Below are 22,117 nucleotides of genomic sequence, written 5' to 3' on the forward strand. Positions count from 1 at the left end.
CCACATGGCTGCTGCTGCTGCTGCTGCCATCACAAAGACCTAAATGCCCCCCATAGTCATGCCACAAGCTGAAGGTGTGACCCCCATTTGAGGCTTATAGGCCTAATCTGCTGGTGGCACAACTGAGACTCATTAACTTTAATTGGCTCCTTCTTCAGAAAAGTCACTCAGAGCGACATGAGACTCAGCCCTCTCTGTGAAAAGCCTGACGGACTCTTTTCAATTTCCATATTCATATACATATTTTATAGTCTAGCAGTTGTGATGAAAAAATATGTGTGAAAAATAATCTGACAACAGTCATGGAACAGAATTTGATAGAAAAATTTCTGTGTCTTCAGATTCAAGTTAACACAAGTTTCCCTTGTGAAAAATATTTTTGATCCCAGTGATTAAATAAAGGTTGGACCAACTATTCAACAAAAACTATAAAAAAAATAAAAAAGTATTTTTTTTTTTTACAAAATTAGGTCCTTTATTTCTCATTTTCACTTTGGGAATGCAAAAATACTCCACTTGGAATCCAGTCAACATCATTGTTCAAACAGCAGGTAATTTTCTGCATTTCTACAACATCTTTTATCAACCATGTGCAGGCTGCTGCAGCAAAACCAACATGTTTTTTCTTGAGGTAAAAGAGATAGAAGGGTGGGAATAACTTCCTTCAATAACTAATTCAAAATAAACTACAGACAGATGTCATCTAGTGCAACGGTCCCCAACCATTTTTGCACCGCTATATGTCAGACAATATTTTCACGGACCGGCCGGGAGGGTGGGGGGTGGTACGATCAAGTAAAATGATACTAGTGGCATAAAATCAAATACAAACAGCATCACAAACCGGTCCCATCTAGGCGTAATCGGAGAAAATGACAGACGAAGTGTGCTCCTGATGTCCAGTCTGCTCTGTAGCTTTGTTTTGGTCGCTGTAATCGCAGAAAATCCCGCCTCACCAAGATAGGATGTTATAGATAGGATGAGTCTTGAACTGAATTAACCTGTGTCAAGAGGCACAGATGCACCGACTGATGTAATTGGGAGAGAATACCGCAATTATTTTTATATTTTTCAAAATAAAACATCACTCAGACTCTGATCGTCCATAAATTTTATATATATACTTTTTTCTGTGCGGCCCGGTACCAAATGACCCACGGACTGGTACCGGTCTGCAGCCCGGTGGTTGGGGACCACTGATCTAGTGTATTTAACAACAGAAAATTTTAGATTGCCCTTTGAACAGAGGAAAAAAAATCGTGTGCAGACTCTGGCTTTGTAAAAAGTGGCCATCATGAAAGAGTAGTAGGTGGATCGATGACTAGTGGAGCATGTTGGCCTAAATATGTTAAAGGACCCATATTATACTACTTCTAAAGATAAGAAATATTATCAATGAGGCCCCCCAGAACATGTTTTTTTTCCATTTGTGCAGGAAAATTCCTCAGATTAGACACACAGAATTTACCCAAAACCTCTTTATTCAGCCAACCTCTGGATGACTGTTTTTGCTTTCCAACACCCATCTTCCCAAAAGCCACGCCCTCACAACCTGCAACTATGACAACCAATAGCCAAAGAGCTTGGAATAATACATAAGATGAACAACGTAGCTACCGATCCGCTGCTATAGACCCCTATGGACAGCTTTCCCCCTTCTGACATCATAAGGGGAATGCTTTTCAAACATACCATTTTGAGCACACATTAGCTAAGAGGTGGAGAATCAATCATAGAGATAAAAGGGTTTTTTATTTTTTATTGTAAACCTCATACACAGGCTTCAGGAAACATATGACTGAAACAAAATGTTTCTAAAGTAAATTTTTCAGAATATAGGACCTTTACTGCAGGCCCAGAAGATTCTGCAACAGCTTCTTCCCCACTGCCATCAGAACGCTTAACTGTTATAAAAAAAACTGTAAATCATGTCATAAACTCTGCATCACACTGACAACACCAAACCAAAATACTGCATATTTTAACCATATAAATTAATGCTCTGAACTTCAATATCTTTGGTTTTTTTGCACCATGTCTTTTCTTCCACACTGTTTACGTTTGATCACTGCTGCACTTTATGGAATGGAAATGTTCATTTACTGTCTGAAAAGCTGTACTAAATGAAATTTTGTTTTGTATTGACTCTATATACAAAATGACAATAAAAGTTGTCTAAAGCTAAGTTAACGACAAAACTTATAATTACTTCAAAAGTTATACATATATATCCCTTTTTACTCAATGAGGTCGGTGTTTTTTCACCTGTGCAATGGATGCTGTGTTAATGACGTGGTTAGGGACTGTCTGGTTGTAGTCCTATTAGGGATGGAACGGTTTATGAAAACCGTCTGAACCGTTCGGTTCGACTATCTCGGTTCGATTCGCTTGTGTTGCGTTCGGTTTATGCGCTGCTCCTTTTTCTAATAGGTGGGGCGTTTACACTCCAGAGCAGAAGGTGGCGGAAATGAGACCAAAGCCAACCACTAGTAGTAAACAAGAAGAAGAAGAAGCGAAGCAGCGTAGCTGGGTATAGCAGAAAAAAAATCAGTTGTTGTGGAGAATTGTGTGGGTATGGCGAGTGGGAAAAAACAGGAGTTGGAAGACGCGCCAGCAGCACTTTATAGGTCTGCTGTATGGGACCACTTTGCATTTAAAGTGACCTACGATGACGGCGGAAAGAAAGTTGTGGATAAAAGTGCAACAGTGTGCAAGCATTGTGCAACACGTTTTGTTTATGCTAACAGCAACATGCCCAACATGTCAGGCTAACAATCAATATATACCGAACCGAACCGAAAACTGTGACCACGAAACTGTGAACCGTGAACCGAACCGTAGAATTTCTGAATCGTTCCACCCCTAAGTCCTATATAGTTGAAATTGCCGTTGGATGCAGGAGTTTGCCTTGCATACAAAGGGTTGACATTTCAAACCCTAGCTCTGGCCTTCACTGTAATTTTTTCCATGGGCAAGACACTTCACCTGCATTACCTAATGATGTTGGCACCTGTGCATAGCGGCCTTGCTTCTGTCAGCTGCTGTAGCTGCAACGTTGCTTGCGACTATCAGTGTGTGAGGGAATGACTGATTGTAAAGCACTTTGGTCAAATCTCTTGACTTGAAAAGCGCTTTTAACTAGAGGCCATTTACTGGGCTGGAACCTACAGTATAAACACTGGAAGGCTAACATTACAAGAGTTTTTTAAATCATATTGCTTCTAACTTGTGTAGATTTAGACAAAGCCACACTGCACTAATGCCACAAAGTTTTCTTCAGTTGTTATACATGAGATATCTATTGACACACAAAAAAATTGACTTTATTCACTATTTATCATATTTACAAGGGCTAATACCATTAGCAGAATTCAAAATCAAATTGTAAGATATTGAACAACTGTTTAAAGTGACAGTAAAACACCTTTCCGTAATTTTTATATATCTGAGAAATAATATTGATTCTATAAGAGAGGAGTATGGATGTCCTTTACTCATTGACAGGATACAGGGGCCCACAGGGGCTGTGCCCCTATAGAACTAGTGCTGCCCCTGGTTTGGCCCCTGAACTGAAAACACACACTACAAAAATGTAGTTTATTCACCAAAAAAAGTAAATTCTTCTTCAGATAATTGCATTTTCCCTTGTTATGAGGAGGTAATTTAGACAATTTACCAATGGAATAAGATCATTTATGTTAAAAAAAAACAATCTTCTGTGAACTTATTTTAAGTTTATTATATTTTCTTATTTTTAAGAGAAATGTCCCTCCTTCTTAGGTAGACCATCATAATTACCCACTCAAATTAAGGTAAAAAAGTATATATATATTTTATTTGCTCAGTTTTTGTAGTGTAATGCTAAATTAATTTATTATCGTGATATGCACTGATAGAAGAGACTATAACTGATTCATCCCTTGGACCAGTTTTAATTTTTCACCTTTACAATTTACTCTTCCCATTATATAGAAATTGCAATCACCTTTAAGCTTCAGTTTTACTAAGATAGGACAATAATTTTCATCTGTTAGATTAGGACTCTGCCTCCATGGATTGTGGCCAACTTGTTACACCAAATGATGTTCTCTTGTCCTGTTTAATTTTCTTTTGTTCTCTGTTCCAGTGAAAAACAAAACACACGGACCTTCCTTGTACATTTCGATAAAAAATGTAAAATGTAATTATTAAACCCCCTCCTACTTGTCTTTTAGCTAAAACACAATTAGATGCATTAATTTTTTTTGGCTAAAACTAGGGGGAAAAAAGTTGAAAAGGGAAACCACACACGCCAGCCGAGTCCTGAAACCTAATTTGCTTTTCGTTCACTTTTGATTTACATGCAAAGAAACTCATAAAAAATGTTTTTAATATATTGAATGTTTTTCTTTTCCTCGCCCACATTTTGAGAGTGATGGATTGCCACTTTAAGGCTGACAGTCCAGAGACAGAAACTGGTGGAGAGGATGGTGGCGGAGGAGGAACGGGGAGCCAATCAGATGCAGTGGATGCAGACAAACTCTGTTTGTAACACCTTGCGGTGGAGAGTGTGTGTGTGTGTGTGTGGGAGGGTGGAGGATCAAAGCAAAGGGATGAGACAGAGGAGGGAAGGCAAGGATGGGAGACAGCATCACTGCAGCGAAAGCTCCCTGCCTGCCTTTGCAGAGACTGTTTACGCTGAGAGCCGGTTATCCCCCCTCCACCACCTCCTGCCTGTGTGAGTCATGTGAGTGATTTAGTGTAGGTGAAAGGAGCGGAGCAGCAACAGAAAGCCAGTCTTGTTGGTGCGTCTTCTTGCTGAGCAGGTAAGCTCGCTTTATATCTCTCTGATTACAGATATTCCACCTGCTTTCCCCTCCTTAGAAGAGGAGCCAACAACTTCTGCAGAGTTTGCATCTCCCCCTTGCCCTCCCTCTCCTGCGCTCTCCTCCAAATCGCCACCTTGGAGCCGGGAGAGTAGTTTGCGCTCAGCCAGGCTGCGCTGTGCAGGCAAGGCATGCTGCAGATTGCCTCTAGATTGACAGACGTCAGAGCATCGGAGGTTTTGGGAGGAGATTAGTCAAATCGTTTGCTTGTGGGATACGGATGGTTACAGCATCAGTGATGATAATGTAAATCTGTATGATAGCAGTGAAAGAAAGAAATTTAATACTATTTAGATGAGCTCCTTCATTTAGGCTATTTCATATTCTGTGTGTTTTGTTTCTGTAAGACACCTGAGGTAAATTATGCATCCAGATAGGAAAACCCCCACTAAGTCCACAGCTGGATGTTTTCTGGGAATCCCTTCCTGCCCATGTGGACTGACTTACTGGGTCTCTGTGTGGCAATGAGAGCAGGAGATGTATGGAGGGACATTTGTTCCAATGTTGTTAAAAACAAACAAAACGTTTTGTTATTAGAAAAAAAAACAACAACAACAAAAAAACAGTAATAAAAATTTCGAAAACATTTTGATTAAACAAAAAATTTTTTTTTTAACAATTGTTAATTTTTTTAAATTTGTTTTTGTCATTTAATTTTTTAATAGATACATTTATAATTATATATATATATATATATATATATATATATATATATATATATATATATATATATATATATATATATATATATATATATATATATATATATATATATATATATATATATATATATATATATTTATATTAGGGATGGAACGGTTTATGAAAACCATCCGAACCGTTCGGTTCGACTGTCTCGGTTCGATTCGCGTGTGTTGTGTTCGGTTCATGCGCTGCTCCTTTTTCTCATAGGCGAAGCGTTTACACTCCAGAGCAGAAGGTGGCGGTACTGCGACCAAAGCCAACCACCAGTAGTAAACAAGAAGAAGAAGAAGCGAAGCAGCGTAGCCGGGTGTAGCAGAAAAAAATCAGTTGTTGTGGAGAATTGTGTGGGTATGGCGAGTGGGAAAGAACAGGAGTTGGAAGACGCGCCAGCAGCACTTTATAGGTCTGCTGTATGGGACCGCTTTGCATTTAGAGTGACCTACGATGACGGCGGAAAGAAAGTTGTGGATAAAAGTGCAACAGTGTGCAAGCATTGTGCAACACGTTTTGTTTATGCTAACAGCAACATGACCAACATGTAATGCTAACCCAGAAGTCCCACATACTCTAATTAGCGCTCCGCTCAGCTGCGCTCCAGACCGGCTGCTCAAAGCAAAGCCTACAGCCTCCACTGTGGCTCCCGTCCGCACCCCTCTGAGTCCCTTGGGGATGGTAGAGAGCATGCGTGAGATGATTAAATTCAAAGCAGCAAAACATGCAGAAATGATCCATGGTTTCCGCGAATCATTAAAAATAATTACAATTCATTATTTTTTTTTTATTTTTTTCATTAATTTCATAAAAAAAAAAATGCATACATTTTTATAATTTTTATAAATTCTTTTATTTTTCCATTTAACAATAAACATATACCGAACCAAACCGAAAACCGTGACCACGAAACCGTGAACCGAACCGAATCGTGGATTTTGTGAACCGTTCCACCCCCAATATATATATATATATATATATATATATATATATATATATATATATATATATATATATATATATATATATATATATATATATATATATAATGTGATCAGTTGAACTGAAGTTAAAAACAAGGCAATTCATAAAACTCAATTCAAGAAAATAAAGATAAAATAAAAAAATATGTATATATAATTTTTTTTATTTTCTTGGATTTAATTTTATTAATTGCATTGCTGAGTTCAACTGATCACATTCTCTTCACATCAAGTCCAGTAAAAACGCTCATTCTTGACGAGCACATTGACCAACAGGTCAGGTTGCCAGTCCATCGCAGCGGAACACAGAGACGCAGAACAAACAGCCATTCACACACACACTTGGCCTGCCGGAGTATCCGGAGAGAACCCACGCATGCTCAGGGAGAACATGCAAACTCAATGCAGAAAGACCTCAAGCCAAAAATCGAAGCCGGAACTTTCTTGCCACTGAGCAGCCGCAAAAACAATAAAAAAATAATAATAAATAAAAATAAAATTTAAGAGATTTTATATTTTCGATTGCAAAAACAATCGAAAATATAAAATCTTTTAAATTTTATTTTGAAAAACTAAAATCTAGAAAATATAAAATCAGAGTTTCATTGACAGATTGCATCTAATCTAACATGTTCTTTGCTCGCAACAATAATAGAACAAAATTCCCTCCATATGAGTGAGACATATTTAGCGTCGTCATCTATGAGTGACAGCTGTGCTCTATCGCAGTTTTTCATCATGACTCAAGCTCGTCCTGTGACACTAATCCCCGTCCCTTTAGCTGTCGTGCAAAGGGGGTTATCCTGCCCTCTTCTCGCGGTTGGATTAGACTGATTTACACTTGTTCCTCGTATGCCCGCTTGTGTTTGTGTGCGGCTTGACCTATAATGGCACCTAATGGCATCATATGTCATCTGCAAGAGGACACTGTCAAACAGGACGCCGTCCCCGGTCACATTCAGCCGTAATATGGCAGCTGTTATTAATGTTGGCTCTCCTCCTGACCCTCATCAAAAACCACAGCTGGCAGAGGTGCTGCACGAGAATTAATAGAGCCCTTAAATTTAGAAATTACTTTTATCGTCATCTAAATTTATTGTCACTTTGGAGTCTGCTCAGTCTCTCTCCCCGAGGATATTTTATCTGTGTTGGCTCACCACACAAAGTAGTCCACAACGCAAGCTTTAAGTGAATCCACAAAACATTGGGGTCATCACCCTGATTGATCTACAAAGCTTTTCTCCATCTCTGCTGTCCGGCCGCTTAAAACGTCATCGATCGTCTCCTTCAGTCTACTTGCATTTCTTCTGTTGTGATTGGAACAGATTTGATTTGGGGAATCAATGAAGGAAAATGGATTTACCTGGGCTGACCTTGTTGGGACGCTCCATGGATAAACAGGTTCAGAGTTGTGTTGAGTTTGCAGCCCTGCATGAGCCTCCGTAGACTTTTAAAAGCCTGAACTGGATCGCTTTTAATTCAACATGTTGCTGTTGCAGAGGTTTTATTTTGCAATAGGTGAAACGGCTCCCGCTAAGGGATCAATGATGGCGCAGAAGCAAAAACGAGGGGGAAGCAGTGCAGCTGGTAAACAACATTAACAACCTCTGCCCTGGTTTTCTTAAAAAAAAAAAAAAAAACTGACTTCATTGGGGAAGGAAAATATTTTTTCAGAACATGCGGCGACAGCTTATTATAAACAACTCATAAAGTTTAAAGTCTGCAGTCCTGATTTTATGCACGCTCTCCAAAAAACTTGCCGTAGTGATTTTCCCCAGAGATAATGAAGACTGGCTGATTAACATGCAACATTTACCAGAATAAACTTCTGCAATGTGGTGATGCAAACCTACTTCAGTGAACAAGTATCTGGTCTCTGAGTCTGTGGTATCGGAAATTTGGGAAAACTTATTTTAAGATAAATGAAAAAGGATTGAAATATGCAGGATCCTACAGAATAGTAACTAAGCAGGACTGGAAGTAGAATGTAATGCTTCTGAGAGATATTAGTAAACTGTAAACCAAAGCAACACAAAAAAAGAAAAAACATTTTCTGATGTATATCATAAATAAAAGTTTATCGTGCTTAATATAATGAAGATTTGAGTTTTGATCAGTAAATTCATAAAGTACATATATACACTTGGTGAGACACGATAAAAAGAAAATATCATAACTCTACAGTATTTAATAAAATGTAGAAAAAAGTCAACGTCAAATCGAAAACTATTCTCAAACCGAGTATCATAATCATAGTATATAAAATACAATGTTATTTTGTTATTGATATAAACAAAATACAAGCCTCAGAAATACTGCCAGGGATGCCCACATCCAGTTTCGGGTGGAGTTACATCCACTTTTGTAACTTTTTGAAAAGAAAAAGTACTTTTAGGAATAGTTTCCCTGCATTGTAATTTATTTTTTGTAAGATATTTTTTATCTTTATGAAAGAAGAAAAGGGATAACATCACACTGCAGGGTATCATATTCATATGACATACAGTTTCCAGTGAACAGAGCCAGAACCCCACTCCCACCCCCGCCAACTCCGTTAACAATCATCACACCTACCCTCACCCATTCTCTCTACCAAAAAACATATCCATAACACCTTTAAAGCCAATAAATAACCTATGAGTTAGAATGATGCTTTACCCTTGAAAACAGACTTAAAGGAACACACTTTCCATCTACAATTAAGATTGTACAAAAAAAGCAAACACAAAACAACAACAAATCCTCCAATCTCTTTAAATAGGCCTTTTATTCTGTTAATACTCATCAACCAATAATGAAGTAATGAAGGTTTTAGATCAACTCTTCCTGAAGATAGCTTTAGGTATAAAATGTCCAGCATGCGGTAGAAGCCACCTTTGGTCCAGACAACTGTGGCCAACAGTTGCAAAATTAACGTTTGCAAACTCTGATGATGTATTAACAGCCTTGCACCAAAAAATCTAGGACATTCCCACAAAGAATGTATTAAGGTTCCTATAATGGGAGATCTGCAGAAAGTACAGTATGGATGAGGGGTTCATTTAATTTAGATTTAATTAAATTCAGTTTATTTGTATAGCGCCAATTCACCACACAACATCCTGAGGCACTTTACAGAGACAATTCAACCAGATCATACAGTCAGAGCAGTTAAAAGTTTTCTATCTAATCAAAACCCGCTAATTGCTCATAGACTTGACAGCAGAATCTTAATAATGAACTAACACTTAGTGCAGAATGGGAGAATACAGATAGAATGAAGAAGAATGATAGAAGTGGTCTCTGTGTCCTCCAGCAGTTTAAGCCTATAGCAGCATAACTATAGATATAGAACTGAATAACCCCAGCAACTCTAATTGTAAGCTATGTCAAAAAGGGAAGTTTTAAGTCTAAACTTAAACACTAAAATGTAGTTGGCTCCACATTTTTTTTCTTTGTACTTGTGACAATGTAATGACAATAAAGTTTAATTCTATTCTAATTATATCCTCTATTCTAACATTAGTGAGCTTTGATCGGCTTGACCGGGTATCAATATCACCTGCATGAATAACAATCTCTCTGTATTTAGCCTTATCCTTAGCCAACAATTTCTGGTATGATTGGATTTTGTCCGTTCTGGCTGCTGGCAAACATTTGGCTATGGTCCCTGATATCTCTAATGTAATGTTTCTGACTATGTAGTTGCATATTAACAGAATGGGCTTTTCAACTAGTGCATCGCAGAGCTGGGGAAAACAGTTGCAAATGTGGACAGGTTGGTGGTGACCAGTGGGCAAAGATGTAGGACTACGCTTTCTTTTTTTTTTTTTGAGCTGATAAACACTGGGCCTAAGGCCGGGACTTTACAGTAGCTCTGACACCATCACCTTCAATGCTAAAAAAATACTACATTTGTTACATGCACCAATATCACTAAAGGAGTGTAAATGTTAGAAATCCAAAAACATTTTGGAAATACTTGCTTTAAGAGGCAAAACAAACTAAGTAAAATGAAGGATAATCAAGGAAGTATTAATGATTGTACCTTAAATCAGAACAAGTACAAACCACTTTTTAACCATTTTTACCACTTCAGAGTTCAAATATTTCATATAAACCAATAACAGATTGGCTGATACAGATTTCTTTTATACCAGTTACTTTGACATCAGTAAAATCGATCCCTGATATATACTGCCGACTCATTTATGCCGATTCTTAGGGCTGATAATTCTCTCTTCCTCCATTCATATAATAAAATTGACTAAATCATAACAAATGTTACACAGGTCTTAATTCCAACAAAAATACACATTCTTTAAGAAATAAAAGCTCAAAATGAAGGGTGCATAATATATGGATGGTTGCTACAATACATATGCCTTATGGGATTTTAAAACATGGTTGCTGAATGCACTAAATAAATTACCTAAAGCCTTAATGTCTACAGATACCGGTACAATAAAAATGCCATAATATTGGGCAAAGATATCTAATTAATATACATTAACATACATGTAGGAATATATAATTTATAATAGCAGTTTAGACTTAGACTTAGACAGATTTATTTGTCATTTTGTTTACACAAGTGTAAAACAAAAAGAAATTTCATTTGGAACAGCTCTTCGGACAATTTCGTCTTTTTTAAAAGTGCAGCTTTGAAAAATAGTAAAAAAAAAATATATAAAAACAGTAATATAAACATATGACTGTAAATTTACAGTTCTAACATTTTTTTATAATAATACAATTTTAATACTTGTTATCTCTCCATAGCTATGATATAATGTAAGACGTAGACATTTTTCATTGTATTGATTTGAATAGTAAGAATTGCATTTATTATTATTAATTACTACTTTCTACTTTCAAAATGTATTCATTTACATCAGACAATTCAAAAACATATTTATGAATGTATGTACATAAGCTACATTACATATACATGTATGAATTTGAACATAAATAACACAAAGTAATAATAGATTCTTGTAACTGTTTCTTTAGTCATAAACCACATTTCTTTTGATAACTTTTGATAAGTTCGGAGTACAACCTCAGCTGTGCTGTCTAAGACTGGATTTGATGCATTTTGCTGAAGAAACTCAATATTACACATAGACTCGACATATAACAGGTACATATATGGATAACAAAATGAGAAAATTTAACTCTACACCTTTAGATCAACTTTAGAACATTTTAAATCTTAATATATTCTCATTAGCCCGTCTCCTTTTAGCTTCACGCTCCATGAAATAAAGTGATAAAAATATGGAAGGTGGGTGGACCGCCTACTTTTAAGGAACAAACAAAGTCTACACGGCCATCTGCTCGCAGCAGAACCTCCTTTTAATCACGCCGGCAGCCTCCGAGGAACCTGACATTTTCCCTCCTGCAGTTTACCATCTTGTATTTAGAAGGAACAGAACACACAGCATAACATGTTAGTCACATCATATCCAAGCTGAAAGCCCAGCTTAGTGACTTTCATACCACAGATGCTTCCTTTAACAAATTAAACAGAGACTTGCCTTTAGTTTTCCCCTTTCTAACATCTGAATGGATGCTTTTGCATTTTTAATATTAATTTGACTGACATGGAGATGTTGAATTATTGCATGTTTAATGTTGTTGTTCACGGATTTATTATTATCCCCACTGCACATAAATAATAGTTTAGTATACATAAATAGAGATTTGAGGAAAAATAAAAATCCAGGTATAAAACTTAATTTTCAAAAGAAAGCTTTTAAGAGTTGCTGTTCTGTATTCTCAGATTTTTTTTTAAATTAATGGTCATATTAAATCTTTATTACAGACATTTTTCATTTAGTTAAATTATTTTACTTTATCATACTTGTGTCAAGTTGGACGGAGGTTTGAAGAGACAGAAGCTGAGGAGGTTCTTGAAGATTTAATTTCCAAAAGGTGGCAACAGAAGCAAAATTTTACAAACAAAATACAGAAAAAAACAAAATCTTGGAGACATCAGGGAAAACACACATGAGAAGCCATGAAACGACGAGGAACCGGCACTGAAGAACTGCACAGGGACTCTATATATGGGAGACAAAACAAAGACTGGGCTAATGAGCTTGACAGGGAACAGGTGTGGATGAAAGCAGCTAGAAGGATGCCATGGGAAGGAGACTGAAACAAGGGGTAAACAAGAACTACATAAGGACTCAAAAAATATAACCAAAAAGAACTACAATAACACAAAATGGAAATGAAACCAATAAAAAGTCAAAAAGAAAACTTAAACAGTTCCAAAGCCATGAAAATTTGCTTCATAATTTATAAAAAAAACATTTTTACTTTTTCAAACTTTTTTTCCTAAAATGCGTTATAAATTGTATCTGTGGAATGACAATTTCTGGGCTAGGCTTTCCATTGTTCGGGATGGAAGTTAGAAACAACATTTTAATGGTCAAGGTGCGCATCAAGAGACACATTTAGCAAAGAATGCGATTCCTAAAACACAGACTAGAAAAGAGAATTTGGAAATAATAAATTTTGTAAAAATATTACTTAATTTTTTAAGATAAAATTTTTATTTTTGGGGGAAATTTTAAAATATTATAAAAAGATTTGAGAAGAAAATCGAAGAAAAAAGCAATGCTACTCTAAAATCCTTTTTGTTAAGCGACCCCAAAACTACTGAGCTTAATAGGAGGTTTTAACTTACTCACTGCCGGAACATGATGTAGCTAAAGTTTGGTATCAAATTCCTGCAAAAAACCATTATAGAGTATGAAGCAAACACAATAATGCAATTATTACTCACAGTTGCACATTTAAAAACAGAAAGATTGTATAGCTGTGATCGCAGTTGTGGATAATTATTTGAGCACTCTCTTGGACGCAGTACCATGTGCAGGAAAACATGGCTCCTCTACCATCTGTTTTCTCTTGTGGAATAATTATGTTCCCTCGGTCTGTTTAGGAGGCGTTTCTGTCAGTGTTGTAGGTGTTGATATCTGCAGACAGGAAGGATCTTCTGTAGTGGTCTGTCTTGCACCGCATCAGGAGAAGCCTCTTACTAAAGTAACTCTGTTGTTGTTTCACAATCTTTTCAAGAGGATGCTCACTGTTGTCCATAATTTTCTTCACTTTATGAAGAATTCCTCTGTGAAATAATCTTTAGAGGTATTAGGGGAGATTCTAGAGCCTGCCTTTTTTATTAACTTGTTGAGCATTTTTAACTCCTTTGCTCTGATCTGCTCTCTTCAAGAGTAAAATTCTGACCTCATATCCAGCAGCCATTTCTGTCATTAATTTTGTAAACATTCAAGTTCATTCAAGCCTCTTTCTTCAGTTAACCTTAGCTTGGCAGATATGAAGTTCCACATTTAACTATCATTTTAGAGCATAATAATAATAATAATTCATTTAATTTATACTGCATATTGATACTGCTGTCAGAACACATTCATGACTGTGTTAAACTCATTTAATTAAATAATGACTTCACTCAGCACCATTTTTAATTCTAAAAGAACAACCTGAAGATGCTTTGCTAACGTTACGAGCTACAACACCTGATCTCTATTTATTCATTGGATTGCTGATAGCATGAAAAAAGGGAAGCCAATGGCCGCCATATTGGTACTCCCCACTCCCACGGAGACGCGCATTAATAATACCTATGTGTGTAGCATTTGGCTGCAAAAACAAGCAGTTTTCCAGCTGTGGGAAGATGTTTCATAGATAATATAGGGTCAGTGGATATGCTAACCCAGAAAATCCATATATGTATGGTATGATGTATCCCATAGTATAGTATGTAGCGTAGCATAAGTCTGGCTATCTCAGACCGACTTGAAGACATTGACTTAGTTAGGAGTTAATTTATATTTCTGATGCATAGGGTCTGCAACCGTCAGATCTGTCTCTGTGCGTGACCATCCCCACTGCGCAGACGTTCTGCAACATCAAAATAAATCCTGACTACACGTCGGACAGTCGCAAACCCACGCAGACCTCAAACGGAGGTGCACAGACATAAAGCAGCTGTGATTGGTCCTTGGTATGCCTTTCCGGCTGTCTGTGTGGTCGTCCTTCTCGATTCGGTGCTGGGGCGCGCCATTTTTAAAAACCGAGGAGTGATAACAATAATGGATAACCATGACGAAAGGTTGATGGAGGAAGTTTGGAAGTACAACCACTTGTATGATGCCTCAGACATGTTCTCGTGACCATCCACCGAAGTTCTCACAAACTCTCGAATAGGCTCCCCCTTGCCCTTTGGCGGGAAACTGCTATGCGTCCCTAGAAATTCTAGACCGACGGTGCAGAAGCATACCAGCAAAACTGTTTCGTGACCAGACGAAAACGAGATTTGATGTGTGCGGTGGCAGAAGAATTATTCGCCCTTTAGACTTTGACATTGTGTTTAAAGTTAGAAAATAGAAAGTAGAGTAAATAGAAAGTAATTCACTATGAAATATCCATGTAGTAATTCTTTATTAAGTGGATGACAATGTTGGTTTTGTAGTATTTGATGTATTTCTCATTTGAAAAAGTAATGTTCTGAAATATATTGCAAGATATATATATTGAAGGAAAAAAAGCCACTCAAACATTTTTAAAGGCGTATGCACAGACACAGCATGAAAGTACATGCCATCATGCATGCATAATTTGCAAATAAGAAAATACTAAAACATTAACAGACATGTACCGTATTTTCACGACCATAAGGCGCACCGGACTAAAAGGCGCACTCTCAGTTATGTGTCCCATTTCTGTATTTAACACACACATAAGGCGCACCGGACTATAGGGCGCGTTTTTTATATACAGGTGCATGTCCTCTACTACCTTTAAATACCTCTACTGCGTATTTAAAAATACAGCGGGGGCAAAACTGAGTATGACTGTGCTTTATTCATGTATTTATTACAAAGTATTAATCAAACCTGGCAGCTGGCCGTGAGACAGACACATCGCAGATGACACAGCGCTGTGATCACTCCTAAATTAACTTAAAATCCTGAAACCTGCCGACGGAATATGTTCGCTTTTATTACCGGTATCCTGGTGCCTGCAGCTAAAATTATTTAGATGAAAAACACCTGCCAGCAGCCGCGGTGAACGAAAGGATTTCTGCTGTCGGTGTACCGCTGGTATGTGGGGGTCTGAGCGCCTCCGACAGAAATAGATCATCTGGATGAACTGACTGCAATTATGAAGTTTTCAGGTGGCCTTTCTCGCTTAAAAACATATTTATACTTATTTATTCCCACTGATCACAGCAAATATAGCTGCAAGATTTAGATTATTTAGATGAAAAAACACCTGCCAGCCACCGCGGTGAAGAGGAGGAGACGCGCTCAGAGGCTGCTGTTGAATTAAGTTTTCAGGTAGAAAAATAGAGCGGGAGCAAACCTGAGTATGATTGTGCTTTATTCATGTATTTATTACAAAGTATTAATCAAACCCATCAAAGTCATCATCCTCTGTTATCCTCAGCATTCCTCTGAATAAAACAGCTGCGCTAAATCAGACATGCCAGATTCCCCTTCTTCGCTGTCAGAGTCACTTTCCGTGCAGCGCAGCTCCTCAGAAATAATGCCGGCTTTTGTGAAAGCTTGAACAACAGAGCCAGCAGACACAGTCCATCTACAATCCATCCGCAAACGGTGGCGTAACTTGCCCGGCGCTGCCTTCCATTTATCCTGAAACTGTGGTCTCCGTCTGTCATCCATCGCTCCCACGCTGCTCGCAGCCTTACTGTGAACGGCCGCTCCACACCGATGTCGAGCGGTTGAAGCTCCTTTGTCAGACCCCCCGGGATAACGGCGAGCACAGCGTTCATTTGATTCATCTTTTTTTCACATCGGCTGTGAGATGGGCACGCAGCGATGGTGATGCGTGGAAAAAAACCACCTAGTCTTCTCACATACACCTGTCTCAGCCACGCTTTCATCATCTCCTCATCCATCCACCCAGCCTTTTCATTTGCGTTAATATCATATGTCATCAGAGCGCTGTGTCTGTCTCGCTGCCAGCTCCCAGATCAGCTTCTCTGATTGGTTGATGCGGCGCGTCCAGCAGCAAAACTTCAATTTTTCCATCTGAGCAGCAGCAGCGCGTTGGCGGTGCATCAGATGCTTAAACGCTCCCGACGTGCTGCACCAAAACGCGCTGCGGGACCTTTTGCTGCACCTATATGCGCGTCAACCATTGACTTTGCATGTAAACTCGCTGCTTCTGCTGCACCTGCTGGGTCCGGTTCACACCGATGTCGAGCGGTTGAACAGCGAGCACAGCGTTAATTTGTTTCCCCATGTTTTTCACATCAGCTGTGAGATGGGCACGCATGGAGTCACAGATTAATGGTGATGAGTGGAAAAAAAACACCTGGTCTCCTTACATTCAGCCACTCTTTCATCATCTCCTCAATGAGGTGGTCTCAAAAGTCGCAGTTACAACACACATAGGGCGCACCGCACCATAGGGCGCACCGCACATTTTGAGGGAAAAAAAAGACGTTTAAGTGCGCCTTATAGTCGTGAAAATACGGTAGTTGTAATTCAGTCTTGATGTGAAATCTTGCAATTATGTGTAATATGTAATTACCATAACAATGTCATCAATCCATATCTATTACATTTACATCCTCAATTTAGCACTTTGGCACATCTGTATGATTATGCTTCATTAACGCATACATTTTATTGTGATGGATTTGTATAATATTTCTCATTACATGATTTATAGACTTCATTCACTTCATAATGACTATGCAATGTGATATGCCTAATTTTATTTTATTTTTTTACCATAAATTACAGTAATCTACTGTGGCTAGGAAACAGCAAGTGTGTGTCCAAGTGATTATTTTAAAAGTCTTAAGCACCCCCAAAAAAAGAAAAGCATCTTTGTTTTATGTGATGCACGTATTGTTTACCAATGTTAGAGTAGTAATATGGCGGCCTGACGGTTCACCCCATCCTGTACTAACGACACGCTATCAGCAATCCAGCCAATAAATAGAGATCAGTGGCTGCAACTAGGAAAAGAAAATAGTCTCAAGAGGTGGTATTTCCTGAAAAGTTGTAAATCGCAGGCAGTTTACTTTATCTGCCTGTTTCCACCCTTAAAGTGACAAAGTTGACAGTTGTTTTCTTTAAAATATAGTAGATAAAAGAAGGGAACATCAATGAGTACTCTTAGGCTACGTTCACACTGCAGGCCTTGATGGTCAATTCCGATTTTTTTGTGAAATCCGATTTTTTTGCGTTGCAGTTCACATCCAAATATATACAACTTGTATGTGATCTGCTGTCATGCAACGCAAGTGTCCCGCATGCGCAGTAGAGGACGCAATGACATCACAGGCCAGCATGTTCTGTGTTTATGGAAGTAAACATCTAGCGGTCTTTCACAACCATAACAACACAATCTTTTCAAGATGGTTAAACATAAATACTGCTCTCTGCATCATTGTCTGCTATGGTTGTTGTTTTTAATGCTGCTTCTGCATAGCAAGACCCAGAATAGTGACCTTTGTTGGGTATTAATGGCGTTCAGGTCGGATGAATGCGACCTGGCCGTTCAGACATAGGTGGCATTTGTAAAGATCAAATTTGTTTCGGATTCAGGACCACATAGTCAAGTGGCCTGGGTCGGATAGGAAAAATCGGATCTGTGTTGTTAAGACAGCCATGAAAGGATCAGATCCAGGTTGCACATGGGCCAAAAAATCAGATTTGGGTAACTTCAGGCTGCAGTGTGAACGTAGCCTATACTGTAGTCACTGTGCATATTTTTGCATATGTTTGTTGTCGTGAGCTATGGGTTATAATCATATTAAGGAAGATGTATATGGGCAGATTTGTATTTGTATATGTATTTTAATATGAACATTATAGAATCAATTTGGAATTAACCTGATTGTGTGAAATGTAGTTATTCATGTATTCAGCTGAAGTAGACTGATCAAAAGATTGATATCATAGCTAAAAAAACCTCTGAAACTTCCTTAAGAAAGAAATTTTGGAGGTGTTTTGACACCTACCCAGGAGTCTTTGTCAATTCTGTTGGCGCACAGCCCAGCATTTTTTGTTGAGCACCTCAGTCATTCATTCAGGCAAACTTGATGCAGGTGTTTCTAGGAGGCTAGTGGGAAAGTGCCAAAAATGTTAAAGACGGCTTCAAGGAGGTGATCCACTGTGTGAAACTTCCATAACCATCCGTCCTTTTTCACACTGACACTGAGATTTTAGCAGGCTGGGATGTTTTTCTTGGGAAGAATATAATATTATCTTGCAATCTTGTTCTTTAGCCACGATATGTACGTCCCTACAGATTCTGTATCTGTTGTCACGTTTAAAAACAGAAGCAGTTCTGTTCCCAGCCTCTTGGCAGACTCTCTAACTTCCTATAGTCTCCCCCTCTTCGTGCTCAACTTTACATCTTTGTAATATCCCTGACCCCATCCATTATTAATCAGAATATCACTGTGCATACTGCACTGTATGCAGCATATATTTAATCTGCATTCCCAACTTACTAGTACAGTTATACAACTGCATTTGTATGCCATCTCTGTAACCTCTCTGCTAACCATAGCTGTACCTTAAGGATGCCAAAAATCCGCTCTCACGAGAATCCAATGGCTGCCTAACTTTGCTTCCTGTTCACCGCTTTCACTGGAACTTAGATGGATATAAAATGAAGAGAGAAGATTTGCTAGGTATTCAAAGAGCTGTTTAGGGATGCATTCATTTAGAGCAGTAGCTTGTTCTCTTTTGTCGTATATATATATATATATATATATATATATATATATATATATCAGTGGCGGCCGGCCCATAGGGGGCGCTGGGGCACCGCCCTCCCTGATAAGAAGAGAGAAACGTAAAATATATTTTTAGAAATTAACTCATTAATGTCAGTTTTACTCTCTAGACTGTGTACCTATAAGCAAAACAAATTATATAAACTACATTTCCCTATCTACTGTCATTAATTTGTGGATTTCCACAGACAGACTCCTACCGTCTCTGTTCTGGGGGCGCTGATCAGACTGACCCACATTTGCAGAGAATCTGTCAATCATGTACTATTACTAGGTGAATTTAATGGCCAATCAGCGTCTCGGAACTTTATGGTCTTGGGGCGCTGAAAATACTGCGCTTTAACAGGCTTCTGAACCCAAGCGCAGGTGCAGACAGTTAGAGGGAAGATGGCGAATGTAACGACCGAGATGCAGCTTCCACCAAATTCGGTGAGATCCTTATTTATCTACCCGTTTGCCAGAAGAACATCCCTGTTGTAGGATATGAACATTTCATGTCATGGTTATTGTGACTGTGACGAATCCACCTCGTCGCTTAAAACAACCTCTCTAACTTTGCGCGCCACACACACATTCCTGTTATACTGTGTTTGTGAGGACCAATACACTCGCGCTGAGACCAGTAGCTCCATGAACTTAAAACACACAAGCTGTTCCTGGTTACCTGCTGGCGTATTGAGGGTGCACACTTAATATTTCAGTGGGGTTAGCCGTGTGTGTGTGTGTGGGGGGGGGGGGGGGGGGGGGGTGTACGTGTTTATGCTACAGGGACTTGTCATCTTCAGTCTGGCTGCGTCTTTGCTGGGTTCAAACCCAGTTTGGTGTAATTGAATAAGTCAATGAATCTATGTAAAAGAATTAAGTTGTAAAAATTATTTGTTTTTGTACATCAATTGTTTGTGGAGGTAATATATGGACAAAACTGATTAATGAGAAGAAATCAGAAATAAGAGAGCCTGATGTGAGGGGCTTAAACTATTTAATGAGGGCTGTGGGAAGAAAAGCGGCAATTTTTGTTTTCTGTTTCTTTGTTACATTGCTGGTAACTGGAGGGAGGCTGAGGCCCAGAGTATCTTGTATGTTTAGTTTCTTTTGCACCCTGTTTTGAGTTTTTGAGCTCAATAAATCACCAACACCGGTAACCCGACTGAGACTGGATTCTTGGAGGCCAAAGAACCCCGTCACAGTGACCCAAATCATCACTGTTACTGTTATTATATAGTAAATTAAATCATTACTGTTAAATTGTATGTATTGTCCAATTGTTTATTTGAATTCTTATTCCGGATTAGTTGGAGACATACACTAGGCTATATCAGCCCCACCAAAAATATTTTTCACCAGCCGCCACTGATATATATATATATATATATATATATATATATATATATATATATATATATATATATATATATATATATAGAGAGAGAGAGAGAGAGAGAGAGAGATAGATAGATAGATAGATATATAGATCTATTGTACTTGAGAGTCCTCTATACATAAGCTTTTAAAGGTAGAAAGTGCCTCAGATTTCGAATTAATGAGCCCCTGTAGTAGAGGATAATGAGCTTGTTCTGTCTGAGCACAGATGCATTGTGTTGGAAAAGAAACACTTTGACTGAAGAAGGCTCTGTTTTTGAGAGTCTGATGTTCAAGGCTGACGGAACATGCCATCCTTTGTCTCTAATGGACAAACAAATCATTAGAGGATGTGTGGCCTAAAATGCATGAGGCTGTTTTAAATGATGAAGTAAAATGCAATTGTCTTCCTTTCCCTCTGTCCTTTGTGTTGCGTTTTCTCTCAGATTGCGACATACAGGGAGCGAGGAATCCATGCCAACCCCGAAGGAACAGAAAAAAACCCCTCTCCATCAAACCACATTCAGTCTCTTCACGTCAGCAGACAGGTACGTTTTGCATTAAAGACTGTTTTTAAAATGCCTCAGAGTTTAGTACTTTTAAGCATTGACGTCATTTGTTTTTTTTTTCCGTTTTGCGCAATTTAGTAGTCACTTTAGTGGCAGTCTTGTTACTTATCAGACACCTGTACTGAGCACTGTTTGTACTGAGCCTGTGTGAGGTGACTGACAATAAAGAAAGAGCCAGCTGCAATCTTGACTCTGTCCAGTGATTCACTGACACCCTGCATGAACTTGGCAGAAATTCTAACCTTTCTGGGGTAAACAGTGAATTATTTATATTTGTTCATTTGCCTTATTGTATCTCAGATAACAAAAAACCTGATGCATTACAAAGATCTCAGAGAAACTGTCAAGGATGATTTAAATACATGGCTTAAAAAATCTAAAATACATTTCTAAACCATATATCCACATAATAAGCAGCTTTTGAATTCAAAATCCCTTTTGCTTGAAGGTTAATAAACATAAGAGCAGAAACACAAATACTTATTGTTTTAATGCAATGTTTTGGTTATTCAGGCATCGGATTGGTTAAAAGTTACAATTATTTTGCTATTTGGCTAATATTTTATGCAACTACTGAGAAGAAAAAATTCTTCAGATGCACTAAAAAATGCAAGAAAATTCATTATAGAAAAATTTATTTGATTTATTATTGTAAAAAAATAACAGTAATGCTTTTAAATGGATCCATGAATAGTCGAAAAATTATTATTTTCCTCTTAACTTAAATACTGTCATTTGCTCAATAAAACTCGTGATTACGTATAAAATTATATAGCCTTTGCCATATTCTTCACCCGTATATTTTTTCGTACTGGGCTGGAAGTAAACATAGGAAGGTTAATTTGACCA

General features: G+C 38.1%; 1 protein-coding gene across 4 annotated transcripts in view; it reads left to right on the plus strand.

The window, feature by feature from the left end:
• Positions 1–4,553: 4,553 nt before the first annotated feature.
• The window catches only part of LOC119799214 (alpha-1,3-mannosyl-glycoprotein 4-beta-N-acetylglucosaminyltransferase C-like), an 88,429-nt gene continuing 70,865 nt past the window's right edge, over positions 4,554–22,117 (plus strand). For 3 of the 4 annotated variants that reach the window (XM_038309025.1, XM_038309024.1, XM_038309027.1), the window contains exons 1-2: positions 4,555–4,805; positions 21,146–21,247. The gene's annotated coding sequence lies outside the window, so the exon portion shown is untranslated. Of the gene's footprint in view, positions 4,806–21,145; positions 21,248–22,117 lie in introns of all 4 variants that reach the window. The other variant, XM_038309026.1, reaches the window with a different exon arrangement.

Source organism: Cyprinodon tularosa, unplaced genomic scaffold, assembly GCF_016077235.1.
Source record: "Cyprinodon tularosa strain WSP-4 unplaced genomic scaffold, ASM1607723v1 ctg654, whole genome shotgun sequence".
Lineage (NCBI taxonomy): Eukaryota > Metazoa > Chordata > Actinopteri > Cyprinodontiformes > Cyprinodontidae > Cyprinodon > Cyprinodon tularosa.